The sequence below is a fragment of the Seriola aureovittata genome, chromosome 24 (genome assembly GCF_021018895.1).
Source record: "Seriola aureovittata isolate HTS-2021-v1 ecotype China chromosome 24, ASM2101889v1, whole genome shotgun sequence".
Classification (NCBI taxonomy): Eukaryota; Metazoa; Chordata; class Actinopteri; order Carangiformes; family Carangidae; genus Seriola; species Seriola aureovittata.
The window spans coordinates 2,160,168-2,187,874 of record NC_079387.1 but is presented as its reverse complement, the minus strand read 5'-3'; the positions used below and the strand labels follow the sequence as shown (position 1 = coordinate 2,187,874).

The following is a 27,707-nucleotide window of genomic DNA, read 5'->3' as shown; positions in this document are numbered from 1 at the left end:
GATGGATCGTCCCGATTTTAGATCCCAACTTTGACAAGCAGCCGAGGAGGGACCACACCACTGTGAGAGTGGCCTTTGTTTTGCATTGCAGCCCATTTACTGATAGACAATAAATCTTCCCCCATGCAAATTTGATCTCCCTTAAGTGTATGATGCTTCCTGAAGGTTAACATGGATTGTGATGGAATTTAGCATTTTAGCCACAAAATGGTGTCCATGCTTGTCCTCACGAGGAAATAAGCCATGCAGATAAACTGGCAATACAGTCGGGGATTAGTGACGATGAGTGATTTTATGTTGGTTGTTACAATTTGATGGCTCTTCCGCTGTAAATGCTTGAAATAAAACCCATTAAAGTTTTTAGTGTACACTGTCTCTACACTCTCCTGTACTTTTACAAAACCATCTAAAATTGCCCCTTCAGGATTCCTATGAGCCATTATGCATTACGTGTGTGTGCGTGTGTGTGTGCGCGTGTGTGTAGCTAGGTGTGAGTGTGACTGAAACGAACACGCCAGCTTGAGTACCTGCAACCAGCGAGTCTGCGCACAGAAGGAGGCACAACAAAAGCGGGCGAGCCATTCTCCCTCTGATAAACAGACATAATTCAAATGTCAGCATTTGAATGTCATCCTCAAAGAGCCCTCTCCATCAGCGCTCGAGTCATTACAGACGATAGGGAGAGAAAAAAAGGAGGGGGACATTGTTTCATCTGTTTGAGCTTTCTATCCCTCTAATTATTAAAGCGCCTTTCTTCCTCTCCCCACCCTTTTGAAAATGCACAGAGGGAGAAAGAGATTAGAAGTATTGTTGCCTTTTGACAATTCTATTTTTCCCCCCTCTCCTCTCCATACAGGTTGAGTTTTAATTTGTGGCCGCTGAAGAAGCAGAGCCCAGATGGCGAGGCACAACTCGTCATCCCTCTGTCTATCTTCCCTCTCTACCTTTCTCTCCCTCAGAACCAGCACCAGATAACAAAGATATGCAGATGAGGCCGAGGCGGCGAGCTCTGGATCGCCGCCAGAGAGATCGCCTCTCACAATGGCGGGGAACAAATTGATGTGTCCTGCAAACTGTGCCACAGTAGCAGCGGGTTACTCAGTGGCCTGCCAAAACCGTCAGCCTACCGTGCCAGGCGGTGTGCCCCCGGTGGCAAAGTGAGGACATCAGCTGCTGAGCGATTGCCAGAGGCCTGTGACACAATATGTAGCATCAGTGTCAACGATGTCATTAGACAGAGAGCGACGCTGCCAGCAAACTCATTAGCCCGAGTGGAAGTGACCCAACTCTTCGTATAGCTGCAATATGAGCAACAAATGCACTTCTGGAGGATGTTTTGAAGCTTTGATAGTTTTCAAGTGCTGTGATTCCTCCCAGTTTGGCGGTTACTGGGTCAGATTGATAAGATGAAACATGCATTATAGGACTATAGTGTGCCACATACTATGTCAAGTGGCATGCCTTCCATTAGGTTTAGAAAAAACCTGAACACTATGTGCACTGTGAAAAGTTCCTGTGAACAGGTAATTTATTTTTTAAAGAGAAATTATCCAGTACTTCAACTGCAACATCAAACTTTACTGTGTCCTGCGATTGGTTAAAACGATGATGTCACGTTTTCATAGTAGGGAAAAATACAATAGAAGAAATGGGAAAATTCGAAGAAGTGGTAGAGGTTCAAAAAAGTTAAAAGGAGAACATACACATTTTTTTTTCTCTTTTGTGTTTGTCTATTGTTACACTTGTCTTCACTTGTTTTGTAATCACATAATAAAATAAATACATTAAAAAACAAATTATAATCAATCAATTAGGAAACAATTCCTACAATGTGTTTACAAATTGTTTAATAACACTAGTGACTCACATTCTGTTAAAAAGTCGTCAATTCACTCATTAATTCCATTCTTTATTGTTTAAATTCAAGTCATAATTTTGTTATCGTTGATCAACGACCTTGGCCTTAATCATCTATCTTCAGATCCATTGCTTTTGTCTTGTCTTGTTCCGGGTAATATTTCTGCCCGTTTCTCAGGTATGTTGTCGGTATTTTGTATTTTGCAATCACTTTTCAAGTAAATAGTCAACAGATTGTGGAGTCACTGGTATTAATTAACTTCAGCTTCATTAGTCTCAGCAGATATAACGGTCTCTCTGAGCTGCAGGGCAGTGCAAATCATATTTATTGGCTTACATTTTGGAGTAGATAAATAATACCCTGGAGTAGCACATGTTTCAAATTTTTCAAAGTATATTTGGGCATTTTATACTTTTATGAGAGAGATATAGGGCGGACATGCAACAAAGGTCCAGTGCCTGGCCAGATGAGAACTGAGGTTGCAGCTCATGGTCTGTGCCTTGGCCTCCTGTGCTCTCTGAAGGATTTTTAGAAGTGCAGTAGTAGTTCGTCTTGCTTCAAGGTTTTGACTCTCATTTGTCCTGAATCAAACAGGCTGTTTTTTAGTGGAAGAAATGACATTACCCCACTGCAGTACTGACAGATTTTTTCACTCCTTCAATAGAAAAGTTTGATTTTAAAACTGTTATGATCGAATCAACAAAGATATACATGAGCAACCTTGCAGCACAAACCATTTACAGTATGTTTTTCCAACTCTTTTGAAGGCTGATCTTCTGTGTAAATATTCATCCAGAGAAGAAGCTCAACTGGATCATCCGAGCTGGAGACCGTACAGGCCTACAGAGACACCAACAGGCCCCTGGTGAGATCTCTGTGTCTCTTCCTCCATCTATGATGCGTAAGTCTCCCTGCTTTTCTTACAATCAGCACAAATCAATATACATGCAACAAACATGCCTTATTCTCCTCTGATGAATGGCCGGGGTGGGGAGAGAGTGAGAGAATGTAGAAGTGGGGTGTGAAGGGATGGAAGAGGGTAGGAGAGATAATCATATCTCCACCCTGAGTCAATAAGCGCACACCTCATTACCAATGCATAAGGGAGGGATGTGGGGGGAGGAAGAGATGGAGACAGTATGCACTCACATACTCATACTGTCATTACCTTAAATTAGCAGCAGAACATGATTATCCCCAACTTAATGCCACCCTATTCATACATGAAAACTGTCTGGTGTCATCTACACTTTTCCTGAGGAGGAGAGAACGTGCAGACTAAATGTGTACCGTCGTTGAAATATATATTGAAAAAAAATTACAGTATATTTATGCTTTGACAAAAAATATCCACTACTCTAGCTGAAGTCAAAAATAACTGAAAGTTTGTGTTTTAGCAGTGCAAAAGGTCACAACTGCAAGATGTTCCCTCCAACTGCAGTTTTAATTTTCTAACTTCACACCATATTATTATGACTCAGGTTTAAAAGTGGCTCTCTTTGGAGTAGGAGAGAGAGAGAGCTGGCTTAATTGCAGTGATTCAGAATATCATTCACTGGCCTGAACTGAATCCTCGTCACCCGCAGTCTGACAGCGAACAAAAAACGTGAGGTGGAAATGATACGGTCACTGCCCAGACGCGGTGAAACGCTGTGTGTCGACATGAGTTTTGTACAGGTTATTCGTCTTTGTGCTGCTCTAATCAGAGATCATGTGTCAGTCAAACAGTGTGGGCGGGACTGCGATTTTGTCTTCTTTCATTTTATGTGGATGAACTTTAATTTTCATGTTGTTGGCGCTCTCTTTCATTTCTCTTCAGCCATGGTGGCTTTTGCTGCTCATGCTAAATACAGTGCCTCTTTCGTATTGCGTTTAGTAGATATCAGATTTTTTACATGTGACTTACTCATGTATATAAGATGCAAGTGCATCTGTAAGGCATCACACATGATACATTTGCATATAGCCTGAGCTGATCCCTTGCACAAATTAGAGTTCCTCTCCAGACATGTTTAAACCATATAAATAACCTCTGCTATGATTGGTATTTTGTGTAAGACAATTTCCTACATAAAAAGTGAAAAAACGAAAAACTGGAGCTGCAAGCAAATCTCCTCTTAGTTGCTCTTTGAGAAATTCAGGATCAGGCCTTGTGCCCTTTCCAACACTGCTGCTTGTGCTACGTTTACAGGTGAAAGAGCAGAGAGTGTCAAGATGGTTAGAGGAGGAAAGACTCAGCCACATATGAGGAGCGTAACCAAAATCGGCGACTGAAAGATGTATCAGCACGGTAAGCGTGGTTATTTGTTGGTATTGTTTGTTAGATTGATTGGCGGTGGCTGTGCTAATGCAAACTTGCTCTCTGCATTGGTAAGGTTGGTGAAGGAGCAGAACGTATCAAGATGATCAGAGAAGGAAACATCGGAGAGACTGTTTGAGCCTCAGTTAGACCCGGACTCGGATCGAGTGTGATGTGACCAAAATCGACAAATATCAGACGTATCAGAACGGTAAGTGCAGTTCATCTTTTATGTGTTTATGTTGTTTGTTAGCTCGCAACTGGCGGTGGCTGACACAGTGTTAGTGGCTGTGCTAATGTAAACTCTCGCTCTCTGTCCTGACAAGGTTTCAGGTTCATTTTTGCCTGTTGGCGGGATCGATTCCTTAGGTTTGTGACGTATGAAACCCTGGCTTGTCATTGGTTGACTGCAGCTCCAAGCGGAAATACTTGTTGACTGCTTATTTTGCTCATGTTAACAAGGTGAAAAACTTGATTTCTATTGGAGGGGGTCCTTTCAGATCACCTGTATATAAAATAGATAGGCGTTATAAACTCTGGCTGCAGCCTACACCTTCTTTGTCATTGCTATAATCAAAACGTTTTTGACATACACGTTGTTTTGTGGCCGTTTTATTCCTTTATTATTGTATTTCGTGCGTGTGAAATGCTCCCAAAAACTTTATTGGACCTAAAACAGGCAACGTTCCGACCCTTGAACCACAGATCCTCCAAGATCAGGGTTTTAATTCCGACAACTTCCAGGGGCCAGCTCTCCTGAGGCTTCAGGGAGTGGGGCACTAAGTCCCCCCAAAGGGCCGCTGATCCTGAGGGTCCCCGGAGTTCGCCTCCTTCAGCCAGATTGACAGATACTAATAGCGTGGATGCCTCTCATCCCATGGAGACGGCCTATTAGGGCAGAGCGCCGAGGGGAGACCAGGAAACTAGCCAACTAGCGGCTGACTTATTAGCAAGATTGGCTAGTCTGCACGCTGCTGTAGGGTGCTACGCCGGTATGCAAATGTCACATCGTCCTCTTCCCCTTTCCCTCCTCCCAGTGCTCCATCCATCGTCTACTCCATCTCGCCCTTTGCTCCCTCCTCTTCCCTCCCTTCATCACCTCTACGGCTCCTCTACCTCACTTATACTCTCATCACTTCTTCTACTGCCTTACCCCCCCCCTCTGAAGGGCAGGTTCCCTTCCTAATTGATCTGTGGAGATTTCGGCTAACCTTCTTCCTCTTGCAAAGGGAGATGAGAGAGCGGAGATTAGAGGTGGAAAAAGGGGAGGAGACAAGAAAGATGGATGGGTACTCTTTATGCCACCGCTGATATAGTAAGCCTACAACGCAACAGATCCATTATGTAAACAGCATAGGAAAAAATGTGTTTTAAATAACTCGCCACTGTTGTCTTGGCTTTTTATGAATATATTTCTTTACGAGGATTTGGCTGGAATATCAATCGGACTCTATAGCAATAACGTCTCCTCATTGTTATGAGAGAGGAGGGGGATTTGAGCTCGAATGCACTACTGTTAATAAACAAAAGAGGAAGGAGAGAGAGAAATGAGATGAAAGACACTGAGGATGTCTCTGAACGGCTCTGGCTTTTGCCCCTTTAGAAACCAGTGAGGTGATAAGCAGAACCATTATCCAGGCGATCGATGAACGGGGGACCGTGATTAATGTCACCCCAAGCTCGCATGTCTCAGGGCGAGGCCACAGGGACTACTACTGTCCCCTCTCAATACGCTGCTAGCAGTGGCTCATAACAGCTTTTATGGACAAGCCAATTACTGTTCTGTTGCTTTATGGTGGGTGATTTACATTGAGTTTCCTCTAAGATCTCTTCATATTAGTTGTTTCTTTCCTGTAACTCAATCTTTCAGTATTTCTCAGCTCTAGACAGAACGGTCACTGGATTTCGCTTCACAGCAAAAACTCTTAGTGCTTTAAGTTCACTTTGGAAAAGTTGAATTGCTGATACTGTCGCTGACACAGTCTTAGCTGACCTCAGTGCTAGTTTCTTCATTGTCTCAGTTGAATTGCTTTACAGCACAAAAAATAAATGACAGCACTGTTTGTATGTTAGCAATCGACTCTTGCAACAACATGTGTTTCCAGGGAGTTTCCTTTATTCTGAAGTCAGAGCGCTGGAGGTGCATGTGGCAAGTGTAGAGTTTTCATATTTACTTCTTTTCAACACAATCTTTCCCTAACCTTGTTACAAAAAAAAGAGGTTATTGTTCTTGCAGCAGCAATGGATCAAAACGTTGTAGAGATTCATATGATGGCATGAAAGCAGATGTGAAATCACTCTCAACATACTTAAGGACGCGATTAGATTATCTCATGGTATCATGATTAATATGGTATTATACTGATGTGTAGACGCCAACTTTAACTGTGTATATTTACCATCCATCCATCCATCCATCCATCCATCCATCCACTTCCCTACTCCTCCGACTCAGCTATTTCCAGTGTCACTCAGTGATCAGAGAGCAGCTCTCTCCTCTCTCTTCCATGCAGCTATTATTTACAGGATTAGAGTGGTAGAGATCTTAGCACGAACACTCCTCTGCTGAGAGTGGAGAAAAAAGACAGGCAAATTACCAGCTAATGGACCACCGGGCACTAATATCTAAATCCCCAATCTGTCTGTAATTGCTGCAAAATGCTCTGGCTTGTGCTTTATGGGAGACTTCTAAGCGACTCTCTCTTTCTTCCCCCTCTCTAGTTCCTCTCCTTGCTTTATTAAAGCAACAAGGAACAGGGGAAAAAAAAAAAAAAAAACGAGTAGTGTTCTCATTTTCCCTTTGAGTCCTTCCACTTTCCCCGGTGGAATCCCCAAGACATCATTAATGTCTCTCCTCTCTTTCATATCGCAACAGAAAGAGAGTGAAGTGACCGTCCCGCAGCTGGCTGCCTCCCTTTGCCATCTTTCGCTCCGCCGAGAAGTGAGTGATTAATTTCCTTGTAAGGAGAGATACAGAGAGGGAGAGCTAGAGGGAGAGCTCTGTTTGAAAGGTGCTTTATTTGCATTAGCATTCATAATTACTTAATGACGAATCAGATATGGTTCATTGCGACTAACTGCAGAAACAAGCTGTCGGAATCATGTATTTCAATTAGAATACCACTAAAACATGGTCCTCCATGACCGACCAATATAAGCACGACTTTATTTATTTAACTGGGGAATTATTATTGGGGGATGAGGAGGCCCTGTTTCATCCTCGTCATCGCACTAGAAGACAATGTTCTAATTAAAAGAGGAGTGTAAAGCACTGAAGTCCTATTAGGAATGTAAAACTAATAAAGGATGAAGGGTTTGAGTTACAAGGCACATTTGTAGACGTCAGGGTAATACCTTCCATAACAGTATCCCATTGGCATTTTCATCATAATTTATAATATTTAATTAGCTCACATATTCACATTGTGGAAAACTGTTTGTAGTTGTAAAAATTGCAAAAGATTGCATTAATAGGTGCTAGAGCTTGCGGGGAAACCAGTGTATTTACTGTTTAGAGGTAAATTTGTGTGTGGCATTCATCCTCATGTTACAGTATGACACACATCTGTTGGACAGACAGGATGGCTCAGTTATTCCAGTTTGTTTCTAACAACCGCTCTGTTGTAAACTTCTCAGTCTGGTGTTTGCTGGATTTCCATGATGGAGATTAATCCTAGGATAAAAAGGAACTCTATTCTGCAAATATAGGATAGGTAGTGATATTGAATTTAGTTGGGTCTGCTACGGCACATTCCTGAATACAATAACTTTACTTGCTGACATCTCTATAAAGACCTAATCACTGAATCTGGATCAACACTATTTCCTTGTCCTACTAGAAGATGGACTACAGCTAGTAGGCTTGTTTTTAATACAGGATTTCCGATAGTATCTTTAGCTGGATCCATGGAGCTCACAAAACTTGCAGTGCTTCCAAAAAGAACAAGGAAAAGTCCTTCACAACAAAGTAACTTCTCTTTCTCCTACCACAGTGTGCGAAAAGTGCCTCCTTAGCAATATCCCTTTTAATCAAGCCAAGCCACAATAAGAGACAGCAGGAAGCGTGTGTAAATAATGCATTAATAACCATCCCATCCACACTCCTGGAGGCAGCGCCGGCACGTAGGGAGTTTAAATATCTCTAAGGGATACCTTCATCTGAAAAGCACTCAGCTCTCTGCTCAGAGCCTCTGCTGGAAAGAAAGGGAAAAAAAAAAAACTCAAACTAATTGTGAGGAGTTCAATGGCAGTTCAGCATGGAGTGCACTTTCCAAGGCCTCGGCAGAGAGCGATAGAGGATGGCCAATCGTGTCCGCATTGCCCTCATTGACGGCTATTTTAGAGGGTTGTAACCTTTGATGATGAGCTATTGACAGCGGTTTTCAAACTTTTCTCCCTCTTGATACTGACATTAACACAAAACACGCTGCTTTAAAGCTACTTCTCTTTACATAACTATATTTACTGCAGCTTATTTTACATGCAGACTTTGGTTGAGACACTGAAGTCAACATAACCTTGTCAGTTTCCTCGTAATAACCTGAGGATCAATTTTAAAGATTTCAAGAGGCATCAAAACTAGAGGAATTCTGTGTGATCAGATAAAAAATAAGCAGTTTACCATGTATCTCTGGATTCTATTTGATGTTTCTTGGTATATTTGGTACATACACAATAAAGCCTTGTTGAGATATTTCACTCAAGTCTGCAAAATGTCCAGTTATTGTAAACGGCTCCATTGGACATAATGATTTTGGTATGTTTCACTCAGATAAGAGTCCAAATTAAAAACTGTGTTACTTTAAATACCAAGTTTAACCGTCCAGCGCCAGCAGTTTTGAAGTCTTTTCATTATGGTTGATGTTAAGCACCTTGCTATTTGAAGAGGAAACTACTTCCTGGACTGGCTCTGAATGCTAACATGTTAGCTATACTTTTCAATACTAAACCCGAGACCAGTCTTTCTACAACCTTAACCAAGTGCTTTGAAAATGCATGTGCATGTAAATGTAAATCACGCTTTCGGATTTTAGTTGCAACTGATTCTTTAGCAAAGTCTTCATTTTCAGTAAGAACAATTTCCATTGTTCCATTCCTATCTGCTTTGATAATTGTCATGTCTGGAAATATGGATGGTTCGCTCTCAAAATGCAGTAATGGATGTTAGGACTCTATTTACAGTGTAAACAATATGCAAATCAGGTTTGTGAAAAATATATTTGCACCATGGTTTTGGTTTAACTAATTACCATTACCCTGAATACTGTGTATTAGCCGCACCGTGCATACCAAACACACTTGTTTGGTGTTGAACCAAAGTGTGTTGGCCTTGCCTTTGCTCCCGGAGCCTTGATGAGAAGCCCAATCAATGTGTTGAAACCTCAACCGGTGCTACTTCTAATCCAATACTGTTTATGTCTGCTGCAGTCGATAGCCTGTAACCTTGGACACGAGTGCAGCTCCTGCCTTCACATCGCTGCTGTCATCATGTAAAAACCTCATAACTGTGATTTTTGCCCGGTTTTCTCAGCACGAAGGGGTGCGTGTTTTTTCGCTGCGGCTTGTCTAAAATCTCAGACGTCTTGGGGTCATGTGGCTCTTTCAAAGCCAATTGGGCGATGTGGAAAACACACTGTCATCACGCTATAAGTGAGGCCGATCCTCGGAGTTGCTGAAAAGTTGACATTTTAGAAGTGCAAGGTTTTTACCTTACAGCGTGATACAGTATCCTGCTGTGGAGGCCTGAGTGAATGAGAACATCTGGAGGAGAGCATGTGTGTTTATGAACAGATGCGTGTTCATGTACATAATGACACAAAACCACTCAGTCCCTGCCAAATCTTTAGTATATGAATCCCCCGTACAAGTCCCCCCAGTGGTCCCATTCAACACGGGATGCAGCGGAGACCCTCTGCCAGTGTTAAGCCCTTTTAATGACTGGATTTCCTCCTGAATGCCAAGTTCCCGTGTAATTGCTTGATGGTCAGCCCGGTGCCGTGCCAGAGCCGGGGGAGCGCTTGGCAGTCGGTTTTGGTGTTGGCTTGGACAAGGGTGAGCAGAAATAGCTGCAGCGGAAGCTTTCGGAGTCGCCGTTCGGACAGTCACAGCCCAGGGTTTTCACACTGAGGGGGACGGGAATGAAACAGGGCCTTGTAGTCAGAGAAAAGAGGGAATAATGGAGAGACTGTTTCTGTTTGTTGAACCCAATAAGGATTGTGTTACCCCCAAAAGCATCACTTTACACACATACAGACACACACATGCATGCAACCACATCTCTCACTGTGTTCCTCTTGCCTTCTTCCTCTCTTTCTCTTATTATTACATAGCTCCTTTCTTCTGCAAAATCATTATTATTGTTCCTTTTAATCACTGGGCTTTTATCTCTTCTGCACTAATTTCTGAAAATAGAAAACGCAGGTTAGCAGAATCGGGATAACTAAATAAAACGCAGCAAGAAAAAGAGTTCAAGTGCAAAAAAATGGAATCGACTTCACCTACCGTGGCTGCAGGTTGTCAGTTGCCTTTGAGCATGTCAACTAGAAAACGGGAATCGCTGCCTTTTCGCGCACATATCAGTGACCTTAAACCCACCACACTTAGCTGCCTTTTGTCTTAGCACACAAAGATATCCAGGAGGCTGTAGTTTTAAAAGAGAAGGAAAGAAAAAAAGAAAAAAAGAGATGTATGGTAATGCCCTGTCCGGCTGCACTGGCGCTGCCGCTGTGGCAAACAAAACACTCTCTAAAAGACCCATAGAGGGAAAGAGGTAAGGAGATACATCAATCAATTAACAATTACCCCTGCTGCTAATCAGCTGTCCCCGGCCTGCGCCGACCGGCCCTTTTGTAATCCCGTTGGCAGCATCAATTAAATTCTTAAGGTTAGTCTATTGAATTTTCCAGATAGGAGAAGATGGGGGTGGAGGGAGGTGGTGGTGGTGGTGGGGGGGTTTGAGGGGAAGGACAAACTGTAGCCCAAACCTTCACCTCCCTGTCTTTTATCCTGCCCCTCCTCTCATTATACTGTATGCGGCTTTGGTATCTGTACTGAGAGGACAGTAGAATTAGTAGAATCAGCCGGGAGGAAGCGGGAGAGGAGGAGACAATAAGACATAATAAAAGGATAGGAAAAGGCTACCTGTGCACGATGGAGCGAGGCAAGGGAGGCCAGTGGAATACAATAAAACACAGAGCAGGACAATAGAAGCAGGAGAGGTGAATTCTCGAGTGTAAAAGCACAGTGGGGTGAAATGCAAGTGAACAGAGTGACGGGCTTGTAAGCTGAAGGGTAAGAGGGTGTGATTTTATGAAGTGAGACCATGAATCAGTACCGTATGTATGTGTGTGTGTGTGTGTGTGTGTGTGTGTGTGTGTGTGTATGTGTGTGTGTATTTCTATCTTTGTGAAAACCTGTTAGAGATTCAGAGGAGATTTCTGGCTGGTTCTCACATCTTCAGGTCTTATTTTTTTTACTGTATATTTTACCGGTAATGCCAGAATATCTTATTTACAAAGCAGAAAACAAGTGAATATGGACGATACATAAAGACTGAGCTGGGCGTTCACACATGAGTTAGCCAGTTACTTGGAGAAAAGCACAGGTTTTTCAAGAAACAATCTTCTCAATTAGGATAAAACTTTGTAGTTTCAAAAGGCGTTTCTTTTTCTTCTCCTATTGCACAGTTTCTTTAAAAATCATGAGCTAGACACTAATTTCCTCAGTGCACTTCTTTTGCAGTCAGGATACAAGAAATAGGAACTGTTGCTATGACTATTTGACTTTTTGGAGTTTAAAATTTCAAGATGCACGATGCAATTTCTTGTTTTCGCTGTGGTTTCTGAGGCTGTTTCAGAGTAGCTCCACAATGTGCTTTGTGCAGTGCATTGTGGTTCAGCAGTGCCGGTCAGCTGCACCCACAGCTGGTTTAATATGTATGGTTACATCTCTGGGTGTACCTCACTTCTTCTTTTTATCCAGTGTAAGCACGTGACACACTCAAACCTGTTAGAATTTAGTTTTGGTTTTTGGGTTAGAAGGTCAGAATAAGGTTCATGCTGCAGATGAATCTGTGGCAAAATCGGAAGGACTGCGTTGATGATTCTGATGGGGGTTAGGTTGAGGGGAAGGCATTATGTATAGTATGTCAGGATCCTCACAAGAATAGAAGCACATACGTGTGTGCACCTCCTCTGCAAAGTCAGCACAAATGCACGCAAACATGCAAAGATGCAACCGCGGAGCTAACAAAAGGTGGAGGAGAATCTTTGATCTGTCTTTAATGACCTGTAGGGAAACCAAGAATCAAATCATTATGTTAAAACAATCCCCCTTCCATACACATTTGCTGACCATACTAATTACCCATCACCTAATCAATACATTATTTAATCTCCTACCCGGTAACACAAAGCTCTGTGATAGAAACCAAAGGAGTTCGTTTTTTTTTTTTTTTTTTTCTCAGTTCTTTTATTGCTCGCTGTTTATTGCTCGCTTCCTCAAAAAGCTATTTGTAATTTAAACCAGGATGCATGTGAACCTGATAGTGGCGGCGTCGCAGCCTGCTGGAGGAACGGCGAGCGGAGAATGCTGACAGCGCTCGTATTTCCTCGAGTGAAACTTTAACCGGCTGACCCCCGGCGGCCTCCGGCGCCTCGCTGAACCCGCTGCTGCGTACGATTGATTCGGATGCTGAACTTCTCATCGAGTGAGATGTGACAAAGGAAATGAAGGATGCCGCCTAAGAAAGAGATATCCAACATTTCAACTCAAACGAAGTTTAAGTAGCTGAACTGTCACTTCATCACATCAGCATTCACTTTTATGCTGTTGTCATTGAGGATTTAGTGGCTCTCCATAATGTCAGGTTTATAAAACAAAGAAACTGCAGGTCAGTCTGGGTGAAGAAGAAAAAGCAAAGAGCTCTCTGTGTAGGTATTCAAACACCCCAACTAGGCTGTAGCTACTGTGATGAAAGACTTCACCAAAACAAAAGCAGAGGGTGCATGTTCCTTCTGCAACATCTCCCCATCAGGCGCCCTCCATCAGCGCGTCTGGCTGCGCGTCGGAGCGTGAACGGGCAGATTTTCCGGTAGCACAAGCCTGAGATGGGCTCCTGCGTCTCGGTGAGCTCGTTTCGCCGGGCCTCCCGCCGAGTCCCCCTACTGCCGCTGCACAGAGACGAGACTCTGCAGCCCCAGGACACAGTCACCACGGGGGGAAGAGGGGATATAAAGGGGGAGAGGGGGTAGAAACAGAGGGAGGGAAGGAAGAGAGATGGAGGGTGGGTGAAGAAAGGGATGGAGGGAAAAAAAGATGCATGAAGGGTAGGGGGAGATAATGAGAGGTAGAGAAGATGAAGGGACAGAGATGAGAAAGAAGGGAGCGAGGGGAGGGGAAGCAGAAAGAGGTAAACAGAAAGCAAGGAGAAGTCGACAAACAAAGAGAGAGACGGAGGGGGGAAGAAAGAGAAGGAGAGAATGATTGCTCGCGGCTCATTTCTCCACACATGAGCCCATCTGTACAGCGCCCAGGGTGGGACGGCACCACTGCTCCGTCTGAAATGACTGAGCGAGCCAAAGACACCCCAGCACCACAGGAAGCCAAATGCAATCCCATGAATCCCTGGCTCGCCTATTATTCTGCAGAAAGCCCTTTTAAAGTGCCATTTTTTCTCGCTGATGGTGCCTTGTTGATTTACTTTCTTTTCCATCATGACTTAAGTTGACCATAATGTGTTTGAAAGAGGCTCATGGTTGAATGTCATGTTTGAGAGTTTTGGCCTTGCGAACCCATGTGCCCATATATATATATATATATATGTGTGTGTGTGTGTGTGTGTGTGTGTGTGTTCGTGTGTGTGTGTGTCTTCTCTATATATTTATACACACACAGAATTTCTCTCAGACTTGATTCCATCAACATTGCAGCACCACAGGGGTAAAAAAGGAAAAATTGACTGGCAGAGAGCAAGAAATGGTGTTTGCAGTGAGCATCTTGTGGTATTGTAATATTTACTGTTAGCACCTCAGGCTACATGATACGCTCCACTGTCACCATCAAACAAGCAGCTCTCTGAAGGAGGGAGCACATCTGTTGTCACCCCTCCAACCGCCTCCCTCTCCCTTTTTCCTATCTCTGGAGTGAGGAAAAAAAAATGTAAGTGAGTAAGAGGAGGGAAAAGCGGAGGAAGAGGACTCTGGAGTTACAAAATACACAACTTTTTGACCCCCTTCTCTCCTCACACATGCACATAAATATACCCACACACACCACACCCTTCCTCTCCCTTTGACCATGGCTTAGGATGCAGCCGATTCAAATTGATCATTCCTCTGACCAATAATTCATTGTGATGGAGCAGACGTGGTGTGTGCATGGCGAGCGCCGGCCGCGCAATAGCACCTGCATACTAAGCAGCCCCGCCGGCCAATCATGCAGCGGCGAGCCCGGTCAGGTGACCCGCTGTTTATCCTCTGATAAATGGCAGGTCAAGCCGGGTGGCGTTCACCGCCACATCCCTCAGCGCCATGTCACCCGCACTCCCGACCGCTCATCAAACCCCCTCGCTCCCTTTCCTCAAACCCCTCTTGGCCCCCCCCCCCCCACTCCTTAAACCCCTTCTGCAATCACAGCCCACCCCACCACCACCACCACCACCACAACCCCCCCCACCCCCCCGGCATTTGCCCTGCATGCATCCATTATTCTCCACGCTCGCTGCACCGTCAGCACAGTCATGATTGCTGACTTCTCCTTCTACTGCCAGCCTCCGCTTTGAACACAATTAACTTAGTAATTGCATTTGTTTTAGGAGTATGGGAGTGATTATCAAAGCCACCTATGATCCTCCAAGCATACACACTTGCTGCCTTGCCTGTCTGTTGATGGGCGCTTGTGCAGGCGAGACCACCGGGGGGGACACAGATAGGGCTGGGAGCACTTCAAAGCAAACCTCGCTTCCTTGCTCAACCTCATACACCTTATTAGAATACCCTGATTGCCAAACCCCTCTGTTGCTTTTGTTTATCTGTTTGTTTCTTGGGTGGCCAAGCCACTGAGGCTTTTGAAATCCAGGGGGTCATTTTCAGCACAGTTGCCACTAACAATGCAAAATACAAGTGGAGATTGAGCAGTGGAAATAGCATATGCCCTAGACTGCAGAAGCAGTTCTGATTTAAATTTGAAGAGGCTGATGTGAAAATGTGTGTTCTGGGTGAAGCATTTTGCTTTTAAGTTGGTCTTCTGTCACAATCAAAGGAAGGAAGGGACTGTATGTTTCATTAGATACAACTTTAAGTTATAGTGGGTGTAGTTCAGATGCTATGAATTGGCTCCCTGCAAAAATCTCCACCTTTTCAAGTATATATTTAGTAGTATTATATTTAAAGAATACAAAATAAGCAAACTCTGTGATTTATTTTTCTTTTGTTTTAAGAGAAAATAACTTATGCGCCAACAGCAGACACAAATGCACAAAAGCAAATCAGCCATATTTTTCTATCAATCACCATGCCCTTTAAAAAAAAAAATAAATAAAAAATTCTCCAACTGAATCACAAAACAGGGTCATAGACTCTTGATAAAAAGTCTTCAACAATGCATCCATTTGCTTCAATCATTTTCTTTTACATTGTAGTGGAAAAACTTCCACCATTCAGCCGTGAACATCCGTTTACATTGGAATACAGTAACCCCGCATTGTGAGTCCGAACGCCGGCTTGTGTGATGTTCCCCGCATTGTTACACATATACACAAAATGCTCTATTCTGGCTGCATTTTGTGGATCCTTCTTACGACATTGACTTTGAATAAAAGAGCAGTATTGCAGCCCTTTTTTAATTGAAATGCAAACTACATCAACGGCCAGGCCGCGGAATTGGCAATACTCTCCTGGCGTCGTGATAAAGGCTTTTTTGCTGTTTCTGTGGCTATCGACTTGGTCATGTGTGTAATTGCCTAAAGCGTTTCTGAAGCCTCCGATGCACCAATGTAAATATTAAAGAGAGCGCTCAGCTTAATAAAATGCTGTTCAAACAATATGGGGCCCAAGTTATCTCCGCCTGTCCGTTTTTCAGCGGTGCCCGGGAGTCGAGGGGTTCGGCACAGGAGACGAGAGTCAGTATCAAGATGAGACCTGCTCCTTCATAAGTGACGGAGAAAACCAAGGGGAGCGCAGTGACAGCCGATTAAATGAATCCACTAAAGAGTGAACAGGGCTGAAGTAAGAAAAAAGAAGTTAAAATAGGAGATATTATAGCCAGTGAGAACTACACTGAAGGAAAAAAAAAGGAGGAGTAAGGAGAGAGACAGCAGGAGGGAGGGGAGTGATGGATCAAACAGATTCTCTAATGGTATTGATCCTGTCCAAGGCCACGGCGGAGATGAAGGCCTCCCTGCGCAGATACCCCTCTGTCACCTTGACCTTGGGCCAATCCCTGACCTCTGACCCCGTGACCCCCACCAGCCTTGCTCCTTCATGACCCCCACCATGACCTCCCGTGCTGGTCCCCACAGCCGCACCACCACCTCTCCAAATGAGAATTGACTTTCCCGCTCCGTGCAGGGTGGAAATGCAGGTTAAAGTGTGTCAATAATGTTTCACAAGAACAATTTCTCTGGCCGGTTTTGCGCACGGTGTAACGTTTTGACATTTGCTCGCTTTGTGGATACCATAGCGTGTCCTGGGAGGCAGTTGAAGGCCACTAACTGCCTTTAGCTATTGATCCGTCGGTTAAATTGCACACAGAGCAGGCGGAGAGGGAGCACTGAGAGTCAGCCGCTAGGGTGATGCACACTCGGCTCACGATAGCCACCATCTAATGGTAATTGCTTTCGATCTTTCCCCACAGACATACGATTTACAGGGGCTCTTCTCATGAATAGGTGACAACAAATATTTAGTGTGTTTTGGTGTGTGTGTGTGCAAGGGAGGAAAAATGTATCATAGTTTGATCTCACGCTCAGGTAGTTGAGGAACTGTACCAGAAAGAAAGACAGAAAGAAGAAGAGTTCATCGACATCAGGAGGAGGGGGGAAAAAAGAACAACGGTTGTAAAAACATGATAGTTGATCATCTCTAAAAAGGGACACTTGGCTTTCTCCACACCCTGCACTTCATCACTGTGTCGCCACTGAATGGTGTTTAGGGAGTGGAGGGAGGGGTGGGCGATGCTTCTCTCGCGGCCCCAGGTGATTTCACTGAATGGATTACAGCGGGAAACGGCTGTCCTTCTTTCAAACTGCCAGGTGGCGTCCATTTTTCTCCCAGGCCTCATTGTTCGGCTCTGTGTACAGGACAGATTTAGACGGCCCAATAAAGTCCCATCTTTAGACGAGACAGCTTGATGCAGCACCTTCTGATCTCAGTGGGGATACAGTAGATCAACTGCCGCGCTGTTAACGGGGGGGGATGCGCTAAGACAAAGGTAGAGCCAGAAATCATGCGCTGCGTTCGTCCAAGCTTGGAAATCTTCCATAAGCCGTTAAAAACTGACCCGCTGGACATTTTCCAAACTCATCAATCTTGTGCCCATTCACTCGTCCCTCAACTTTTTTTTTTTTTTCTTTCTTCCCCCCTCTGCTCATCTCTTTCCCTTGTTACAAACAGCAGCCGAGTTCATTAGCTGGTATTTGCATCAGTCCTCTCCCTGCAGAGCAGGGAGCTGTTTGTATCCCTTGTAGCCTGATACCTGCCAATGCTAATCCTGTTTACACTAGCACTAAAACACAACTTAGTGGGCCATCCATCCCAAACATCCCTTCCACCTGTCAATAGGCTTAACACATCTACCAAATTTATGTCAGCGTTGTCGCACCGGATTATGTGAGCCATTTGTACCACTTATCCTACCGTTTGCCGGCTGCTAACAAACAAATCACTGCGGTCGGGTTAAAACCTCATGTTTCCAAGTCCTGTTTCCACAACTAAAGTGAAATACTCTCATTTATACGTTGTGTGTTATCCGTTTTCAAAGCTCGCAAAATCTTCTCAGACTGCGATGGAGTGTGGTCCCTAGACCTGTAAAGATATTTTCTTTTCTTTATTCTTTAATGTGATGTTCTAACAGGAGCATGTTCTTCAATGCTCAAACAGGAACATGCTCTTTAAACATTGCAACAGGATCAAATCTTTTAAAGTTGCAGCAGGAACAGGTTCTTTAACATGCTAACAGGACAGAGTCCCTTTATGTTCTAAAAGGAACCTTCTTAAATTTTCTATCCAGAACATGCTCTTTAATGTTCTTTACTATTCCTGGAGTGATCACATTTGCATATATATCCTTTAATCTTTAACACAAACCTCATGCTTTAATGTTCTAACAGGAATATGTTCTTTAACAAGATCATGTTCCTCTAATGTTCTAAAAGGAACATATAAACACATTTTTGGTTTTTACATGAGAGGTTTGCTTATTTCTATTTTTTATTAATTTTTTTCTCTGTGCTTTTCTCAATGGTTTGAAGTGGGTGTGGCTTATTAAGGGGAGATGATGTCACATACTCCCAAGCACCAATGAGGATTCATAATCAGATGAGAGTCGGTGTGTTGTTTGGTCAGTGTCAGACGAATCTTTGGCGGCTGCTTCCTGAATATTCGATGTTGTACAGATCAACTTCAGATTTGCAGACAGGTTTTTTTGGAGCTTTAAGTTAAAATAGAAAAATCTGGAGTTATGAGGTATTAACAACAACAACAAAATAATGAGCTTGACAATTAGTCAGCTGCTTGAAGGGAGAGATTGTTATCCAGCATCCTTTGATTTGTGGCTTCTCGGGTAACAACATTACTTAAAACACTAGATCGGATCATTTACATCCGTATGTGCAGCAAACTGTTTCTTCGCGGCGGAGTTTGCATGATGCGGATGAAAGCCCGGTTCTGTTGTTGGTTTTCATGAGGACCTGATGTGTCCTCTCTTGATTCACCCAGGGCTGATGTTAAAATGGATTCCTGGAAGTTTTCCAATAGTGTTTTGTTCTTGCCTTTGTTAGCGTTGGAGTATTGTGTATGATAGAGGGACCGCTGGGACTGTTTGTCACACTGATCCTCTTATACTGCCTCTATCCCTTTGTTTAAAGCAACAATTAAAACTGTTAAGCCACCGACTGTTGTATTTTTTCCCTCTAAGAGCAATTTTTTATCACTTCAAAGAGTTCAAGAGCCTTGATAAAAATACCATATTTTGAACAGCACTTGTTTTTATGTGAACAAATAATGTCACTTTATATTATAAGAAGGGGAAGAGGAGTGCTGTAGGCAGATAGGTGCAAATGAGGTATGTGTTTTTGCCTTTATTTTTTCAGCCTGATCTGGCTGCACACGGTAATGTCTTGCTCCAGAAGGAAAACGGCTTTTGTTTACAAGTTTCAGCTTAATTTATTCATTTATGACATAAATATAAAGTTTCTTACAGTTGTGATTTATAATGGCTCCCTCAGCTTGTGAGACCGTTCCAACTATCCAGTCAGTATCCAGTGATAATTCCCTCATAATGAAGTCATTTTCATTTTTTGGAGTATCTTTGGCCTTGCTCCAGGTTCCCTCAGATGGCGACCAGATGTCGAGATGTATCTCTAAAGACTCCCAACACTTCAACGTTTAATTTTTTTTACGGGATTCTTCTCTCAACATGTGAATCTGTCATTCACACATGAGGTGGAGAAAAGCATGGAATCAGTTTTAAGCTAAATCTCACGTGTTTTTTTTCCCTTTAGACTGGAAAAATATTGATCGGCATCCATGAATCTTATGAGTGAGAGGGTCTGATTGTTGGCAAAACATTTAAACATGCAATATGGAAGTATCTGTCTCTCTCATTAAGCCACTGCACAAGGCTGAATTTAAAGTGATGACAAGTTAGTGGCAAGTGTAAACAGGCAGGATTTGCTTGCCAGCAAAGGCGAGTGTGTTAGTGAGAGGTCTAGGGAGCAAGAACTAGTCTTGAAATATTTATAGGGTTTGACTGGGATCCCTCCCTGAGGAGCAAGCATTGAAAACTTGCAATCTGTGGATCGCCAAAGGCAAACTGACGCGGAGGTCAAGCCTATAGGTTTTTCTTTACATGAAAACAACTCGTAAAAGGGAAAGAGACAGAGCAAGGGAAGAGAATAATATATTCTGCACCCGGGAGCAGGATTTTAGCTTGAGAGGGTTATGGATTTTTTTTTTCTCCTTCCCCGTTTTTTTGTTGTTACAGACATCTCCCCTCATTTTCCCGGGATCAAAAATCCATTTTGGATCATCCATTCAGTATTAAATCTGGCAGCTACTTGTATACACAACAAACTCAATTTGCCAAGGCGATTTTGAGATCTTTCGTGGATGTGTCAATGACAGACAACAAGGATCCTTTCTTTCATTTTCAATACAAAGCCAGCAGGTCGAGTCACATCTCCTCGTATGGACAACGCTTTTGTTTTTCACTTGCAATGCAGATGTTGTTATGAATATTGAAGATGCAATTCATGTCATATCGTCTATGAAACGGGGGCAAGACCTTTTCACGCATTTATCTGAAAGACTACTGTGATCCATTTCATGCCAAAAGAGAGACCACTCCACTGAACTACCACCCATGACTCCCACCAAAACAGAGAGAGGTCGACCACTCATTTCCTCATGGTTACCCGGGCAATGAGGCCAGGAAATTGGACAGTAGGAGGCAGTCTCTCAGTGCTCCCTCTGACATGCCTCAAATCCCTCTGAAGGAGTCCTTTAGAAAAGTCAGAAATATGCCTGATTACTTTTGCCATCTTTATTTCAGCTTCTCCTTCCAAACTGAAATCATCATTTTTTTTGCAGAAAGCAATTATTTTCCATTCAAGTCACAAGACCTCCGCCTGCAATTGTCTGTCCAGTGCGTGGTGTAATCTCCTGAAATGAGGCGAGACTCGTGTCCTGTGGTCTCGAGTGCTCTCGTGCAGTATTCGCACGGTGAAATTGCCGTTATGCGCACCCAAACACAACATTCGAAGTAATTACGAGGCAACAATTACGCAGGCGAGGCCAGACGTAATCGATAGGCCATCAGACAGACGGGTCAGGGGCCAAATGTCAGGGGTCAAGGTTCAGCCTCTCTCTGACTCTGTGTGTGGATGTGTATGTATGCCTTGTTTATTTGGTTTTTTTTTTTGTCCTCTCGAGGAAGAGGATGCTGATTCATAACTAGCAGGGGGATGGACAGTGAGGTGCAGTCCAGCTGATCTATTCTTCTTGAGGCGGCGAGTATTGATTAGAATCTAGCACATTATTGTAGCCCTGAGGAGAAGCAATCCAAACAGCTGGGATAACACTCAAGGTCCCTACTCCAGCGCACCTGGGGAATGATACAGTGAAACTGATAAAATCACATGTGTGAAATGTGCCGTCTAATAGATCCACCTCGTTGATTGCATCCGCTTCCTATCAGGTGGCCTGATTTTTGTGATTAAAAAAAAAAAAAAAAATCTCAAACAAGTTGATTTGGAAACATATTTATTCTTAAAACAAAGGAAGAACCTGCTGCTTTTGTTTGACTTTAAAACAATCATCAGGTGTTAAGCTGCTAATATATTGCAGGTGTGCCAGCTCATTGCTCAGTAACACAATTAAGCTAATGATGCCATGAACCAAGTGAAAAAAGAGGATCATTTCTGGAAAATATACAGTGTTACAGCAGAAAAGTACAGATGAGCAGGTCTGCTGCTTCAAGAAGAAGATATACTGTAAAGTGTAAGTCTAGAATCTTCATATTTTAGTTACTGTTAAGCTTTGCTTTATATATTGATGTTCTTTCGTACAAATCACCAGAGTCTGGGCCTGTGACATCGTTAACCTAATTGCTGTTAGCGAGCAATCAGCTGGCACACCTGGTGTTTAACATGTTTACCAGCTGATGGTGGTAAACCTGAGAGCAGGAAACACACGCCGTGTTGTTGGGAATAACTTGACTCTTTCTTGTGAAATCTGCTGGAAGGTAAGATCCCTTCACCAGACTCTTATTAAACAATAATGTGTTTGCTCTGATCTGTAATGATCTGTATTTCGTCTCGGAGCGAGGGTCACTTGCCTTTCTTACGCCTGCACTTTTGTTTTTGTCGTGCTAAGCTTTTTGGTCGGAGCTGTGCGGCTGGTGTTTTGGATGTTGCTCGTTTCGGAGCTCAGGTCATCAGCAAAAAAGAGGCACATTTTAGTCGGAGCTACAGAAGCTGTCTGTTTTATTTTCACCTACGCTAAGCTCCTGACTCATTCCATACGTCGCTTGCAGTGCTGTTGAACTTTTACGACATCAAGGAAAAAGCTTCTTGTGCCTGTTGAGCTCTTGATCTCGCTTGTTAGCGGTGGTGCTCACAGCTGCACTTTGCCAACTGAGTAGTAAAAAAACAAAAACAGGTGGAGGCTTACTCCGGCGACATCAAACCAAGTCAGAGCGTTCAGCGGCTGGACCAAATGATCCAGAACCTTCTGCTGTAAAGTGGATGGCCTGCAATGCACAGGAGGAAGAGGCACAGTCCATCATCGGCCTCCCACCCGCGTGAGACCACCCCCCTACTCTTACCCCTCCTCTTCCTCCTCTCGATAGCAGAGATGTGTCCATGAAATATGTGCAACTTCCCGTTGAAATTAGAGGGCCCTGAACCATGAAAGGCACCACAGGTATTGGCTGTACGGCGGCGGCGGCGGCGGCGGCCCCGCTACATGCCTAGGCTCTGTGTTGTAAAGCTCCGAAGGCAGAAAGACACACGAGCACTCGTCTGTAACATATTAAAACCAAGGGAAATAAATTACCCCAGTGCTCTGATGAATTATGAGTTGTGTCTCAGGAGCTAGAAACGCTTCATAACTTCGAAATCTTCTTTGGAATATGGTGAGCATCACCTGATTTTCTTTCCCCGTGGACTCTTCAAATCCTGGTTAATTACTACTTTGAATTAAACAGGATGTTCTCTCTCTTCTGTTTGTCTGCCGTTACTAGGCAAAACACCCTTTAAAAATCATAGTTTAAATTACAAATGTTCACCTTAATACTCAATACCTTGACAGCAAATATCAAATGTTTGTTGCAATTAGAATTATTTATTTATGGATTTATCTTTGCAACACACACCCTGGACTGTGTTGCTGCTTTATCCAGGCGATTTTTCTTTTTTTTTTTCTTTTTGCCTCGTGCAATAATAATGCAATGCAATTTGTAAATCTTAAGTCATGAAACGATGCATCTGAAGAAGCCAAATATACAGAGTTGCTCCTGAGCTCACTACTGCTCCCACGAGAGACGAGAGGAGAGCGAGGCTGCTTCTCTGCTCTCGCATTGATTAATATTTTGCTCAGTCACAGCTAGAAAGTGCACGTGGTAAAACCGTGCACCGCGCTCTCTGTTTGCAATTATTTACATCTCGTCATTATCATCATCTCTGGCACTATTTATAGCGATAGAAAATGTATTGAGATTGTAGGGATGATTCGGATGTACAGTACAAAGCTTAGTCACATCCCTGTTTACACATCTATGCTCAGTCTATAGTTTTCTGGTGGTAAATCAATAAGATGTATCAAGTCTTTTTCCTCTCTCTGCTTTAGGATGCTCAGTAGCTATTGGAAATGATTCTGAACAATGCAAAGCGGTGCTGCTATTAGCTTACAACAGTAACTGTGTAAGAGGAGAAATCCATAGGAGAGTAATGAGTTTAGGCCACAGGCGACAAAGTAAATATTTGTGGAGTTAATAAATCCAATCCATTGTCCGATTCAATTAAGAAGGGGGAACCTTATTGCGGAACTGCCCCTCCCATTGGTTCATCCGGCTGTTTATTGACTGGTACAGTGCAGCACGAGGTGTTGAAACATCTTCATCAAGAAAAGAGCAGATTGCGCACTTGAACGCAGCTCTCCGGAACAATCTGTCTTTGTGAGGGCCGGCCCCTGACAAGCTGGCGCATCCATCTCGGCAACATTTAAAGGTGAACAACTTTATCTGGGCGCCACTTTAAAGAACATCACCTCTGTGCAATCTGCGGAGATTGACGCCGTCAGAAGCGAAACGCGGTTGAGCCACATGACTGATGGGCCGCTTGGAGGAAAAGTGGAGCGCTTGATGAGATATTAATCAGGCGGCGTCGGGAGGGGTGGAGCAGCGCTGTTGGCGTGTGGATCCTAAATGCGAGGTGTGATGGAGATGTTGGAGATCTGAGGTGTCTTGGGCGAGGCGGAGCTTGTTGGAGGGGAATAATGAATCGGCCTATTAGCATATTGTCACCGGTTGTCTTGTTTACTCCGAGGTGTTTGCCAAGCAGCTCTCCCCAAGGAGAAACGGGCGCTTCACAGTAACTTCTGGAGTAAACAGTGATATGCTAATGCGCATGCAAACACACACACACGCCCGCACACACATACTGTACGCTCACAGGCAGCAAACACACAATAAACTTTGCTTTTTAACAACCTGTGATGGGGCGATGGCTCACGTTCTTTGTCAATATTTATTGCAAAGAGGGAGGATGGGAGGGCTCAACATGGAAATGCAAGGCCTCGTACTTCTCATCTAATACCGCTTGTTGTATGGAATCAAAGGGTACAAAACAGCCAAGTTTACCCACGGCAAACATCTGAGCCGCGCGTTCAGATGCTCGTATTATCCGCACAGGCGAAACAATCCGGCACAACAGTGTTTCCGAAGCTATTTTCATTGACGTTTTCATCACTTCTCATGACCCGTACACGCTTGCATCGTCGTTTATGGTTGATTACGGTTGTATTTGCGAAGGAGGAGGAGGATGTTTAGGATCAGGCACATCTCTATCAGTCTGCTCTGTCAGTTTTCTTTTTCTTCCCTCTATCTCTTTTCCCACCTTTCTCTTCCTCCGCCATCTCTTTGTCTGTCTATATCCCCTCTCCCTCCTAAACTCTCCGCTGGCGCTCGCTCAGGCTCTCGTAATTGCTGGTAGTCTGCTTAACAGTCACAATGCCTTACTGTAATCAAAGAACTGACAAAAGACCCCTTTCATTTCACTGTCTGCCTCTGTGTACAGTATAATAAGCTTCCATCCTGCTCACATGTCGAGAAGCCAAGGACCCCAGTGCAGTAATTTTTGCATTGAATGAGATGCAGGTGATCAAAGTCCGCATAGTCTTTTTGATTCTCTAGAATAGCCAGGCCCTCCCTCTGCTATGCCTTTTGAACATCTTAAGATTCCTCCGAAAAAAGGAGGAGGACAAAAAAAAAAAAAAGAAAGAAAAAAAGAAATGCTATTCCTGCATTCTTCTTGTAGATATTCCCACTACACGCCTGCCTGGGTAAGCTGGCTCCCCAGTGTTTTTTGGGGGAAACTTTGAAGGAAAGTAAAGGACAAGCTGCTTTTGGAGGAATGAAACCCAAGACTTTGCCTCGACATCTGTTCAAATGCAGTATATACAGCAGGGGTGAGAGGGTCACGATTCACTTTCCAGTTTATTGATGAGCTTCTTTATTATTATTTTTTGGAGTTAACAAATAAAGGCTTAAGTCCGGGGGCTTTCCTGCTGTAATGAAATAACAAGCTGCGTATTTAGATTTTCGATATATCAGCTTCTGATATTTTCCCTTCCTGATGAACAGCTCAATGTGTAAACATTGATACATATATAATTAATACATATATAAGGTGCCAAGAATTCTCCTCAGGCAAAAGTGCAACCCTTCCTCTTTATTCTTCTCTCTATTCAGAGACCTCCCTCTCTTGTTCGTTTCTTGTATCATCACTTTCCAAATGTCAGGCTCACGTCTGGCATGTGGCGGCAGTAGGTGGTGTCTGGCGGGAAACGGGGACTCAACCAAGTTTGGGAATACCTGCAGAGCTGCTCTCCGCGCTCCTACATTCAATTAGAGGATTTCTCAGGTGATAAGGCCGGCCAGCGGGGCAATATCCAGGGGATCCCGGCCGTCCCCTCTCCTCCTGCCCCTCCATCCGTCAGGGGTTCCAAATCCATTGTCAGAATTATGGCGAGCAGTTCAATAATTCAGATTAGAGCTCATGTTTATTAATGTCCTACATCTGTGCAAACAACGTGTCAAGCCGAGAGTTTATTGTAATTGCCTGAGCAAACAAAACCTGAAAGAAGCAATTTCCAGTTACAATGTGCTATGACAAGTAATGAGGCCATTGGCATTCTGCTCCCATCGTCGCCGCTGCTTCTTTTCATCGCCCCAGTATTGTGTGTGATAGATATTTTTATAAGGAATGAAGGTGCTGGATAATGTGGTGGCACCACTAGAGGCAGGTTAGTGATTAAAGATAATCATCATTTTTTCCCCCCTCCTGCAAAATCTTATTAGGTTTCCCTTAGCATTACTTACTTTGACTTCCACGTGGGACTGAATGGCGGTGCGGCCGTCCCCACAACCACCACAACTAGATGACAACTATTAATTTGCATTCTTAGAAGGAGGGAAAAATAATAATATTGCCTTGTGCCACCTGAGGGACGCACGCTGCCTCACAGTCGCAGTGTTTTGAAAATAGCTGTTGCATAATCTGCCAAAGCAGCTTTAAAGGAGAGCTCTAAATAATTGGAATTGACACAGGATATCAACCCCGACTTTCCTATCTGTGTCTAACATATTAGCCATCTCTGGAAATTAGCTATTATTGCCTAATTGAATTTTGTCTGCCAAATGTTTAATTAAATGGCAGTTGTAGGTTTATTGAATTCGCCCCTGTATTTGTTTAATGGCAGAGACCTGTGAGCAGATTATGGAAAGTGCTGCGGTTTGATACATTTTCTCTTCCCTCTATGGCGTTTTAATGTGATCACAGTCTTTGTTTTCAGTCACAGATGGTTGAGAGCAACCAGGGGCTTGTTCCGCGATAGAGAGCCGTGCTGTTACACTGGAGCTGATGGACCCACGAGGACTCAGGATGCCGATTGATGTCTCTACTTAGTGCTGTTCGTTGTACCCAAACTCATCTCTTTTGGGTTAGATAGAGTTATATACTGCTGGAATGTGCTGCTGAAGACATTCATCTTGTCGGAGCCAAGAGAATTAATGAAATATGTTTGGTTTTTTTGCTCGTGCACACTCATTATTCTCATATAATGTCAGTGTTTTAAAAAAATAAAAAACCTACCAGGAGAGATGTTACTTGGCTGTATTTATCAGTGGGAAATGTTACATAATATACCGATTTTTCAAAAGTGTGTAGCTACGAGGTTTGTCACAGTCATAAGGGGTTGTCCATGCTATTTTCATACTCCAATTTGGGTGGAAACACTTTTGGAAACACATTAACACCGCAGAGGCTAAGCTGCCATCACCTGTCTGCTATTTTTTTTTTTTTTTTAACTAATTAGATACCTCAAATTTAACCCCAATGTTGAGTTTCAACAATCACACAAGAACAAATACTAACATTTTTGGCCTTTTTTAAATTTTTTTTATTTAAATGTGCTATAAAACTCCTTTGTTAACTACACCACTCTGAAAATGATTGTGCTTCTCCGTGTAGCAACCTGCTCCGTCGCTCAAAGTGCTGTGTTAACTATACACTAAGTGTGTGTTTACAGCGAATGGGGGCCGCTCGCTCCGTGACAA

General features: G+C 43.5%; 1 long non-coding RNA gene across 1 annotated transcript; it reads left to right on the top strand.

Moving 5' to 3' along the window:
- The first annotated feature begins 2,620 nt into the window (after positions 1-2,620).
- LOC130165486 (uncharacterized) lies at positions 2,621-27,237 on the top strand. The gene is made up of 4 exons (XR_008826813.1): positions 2,621-2,759; positions 4,050-4,148; positions 4,234-4,368; positions 26,945-27,237. It is a non-coding gene; the product is annotated as an uncharacterized LOC130165486 (long non-coding RNA).
- The last annotated feature ends 470 nt before the right edge of the window (positions 27,238-27,707 follow it).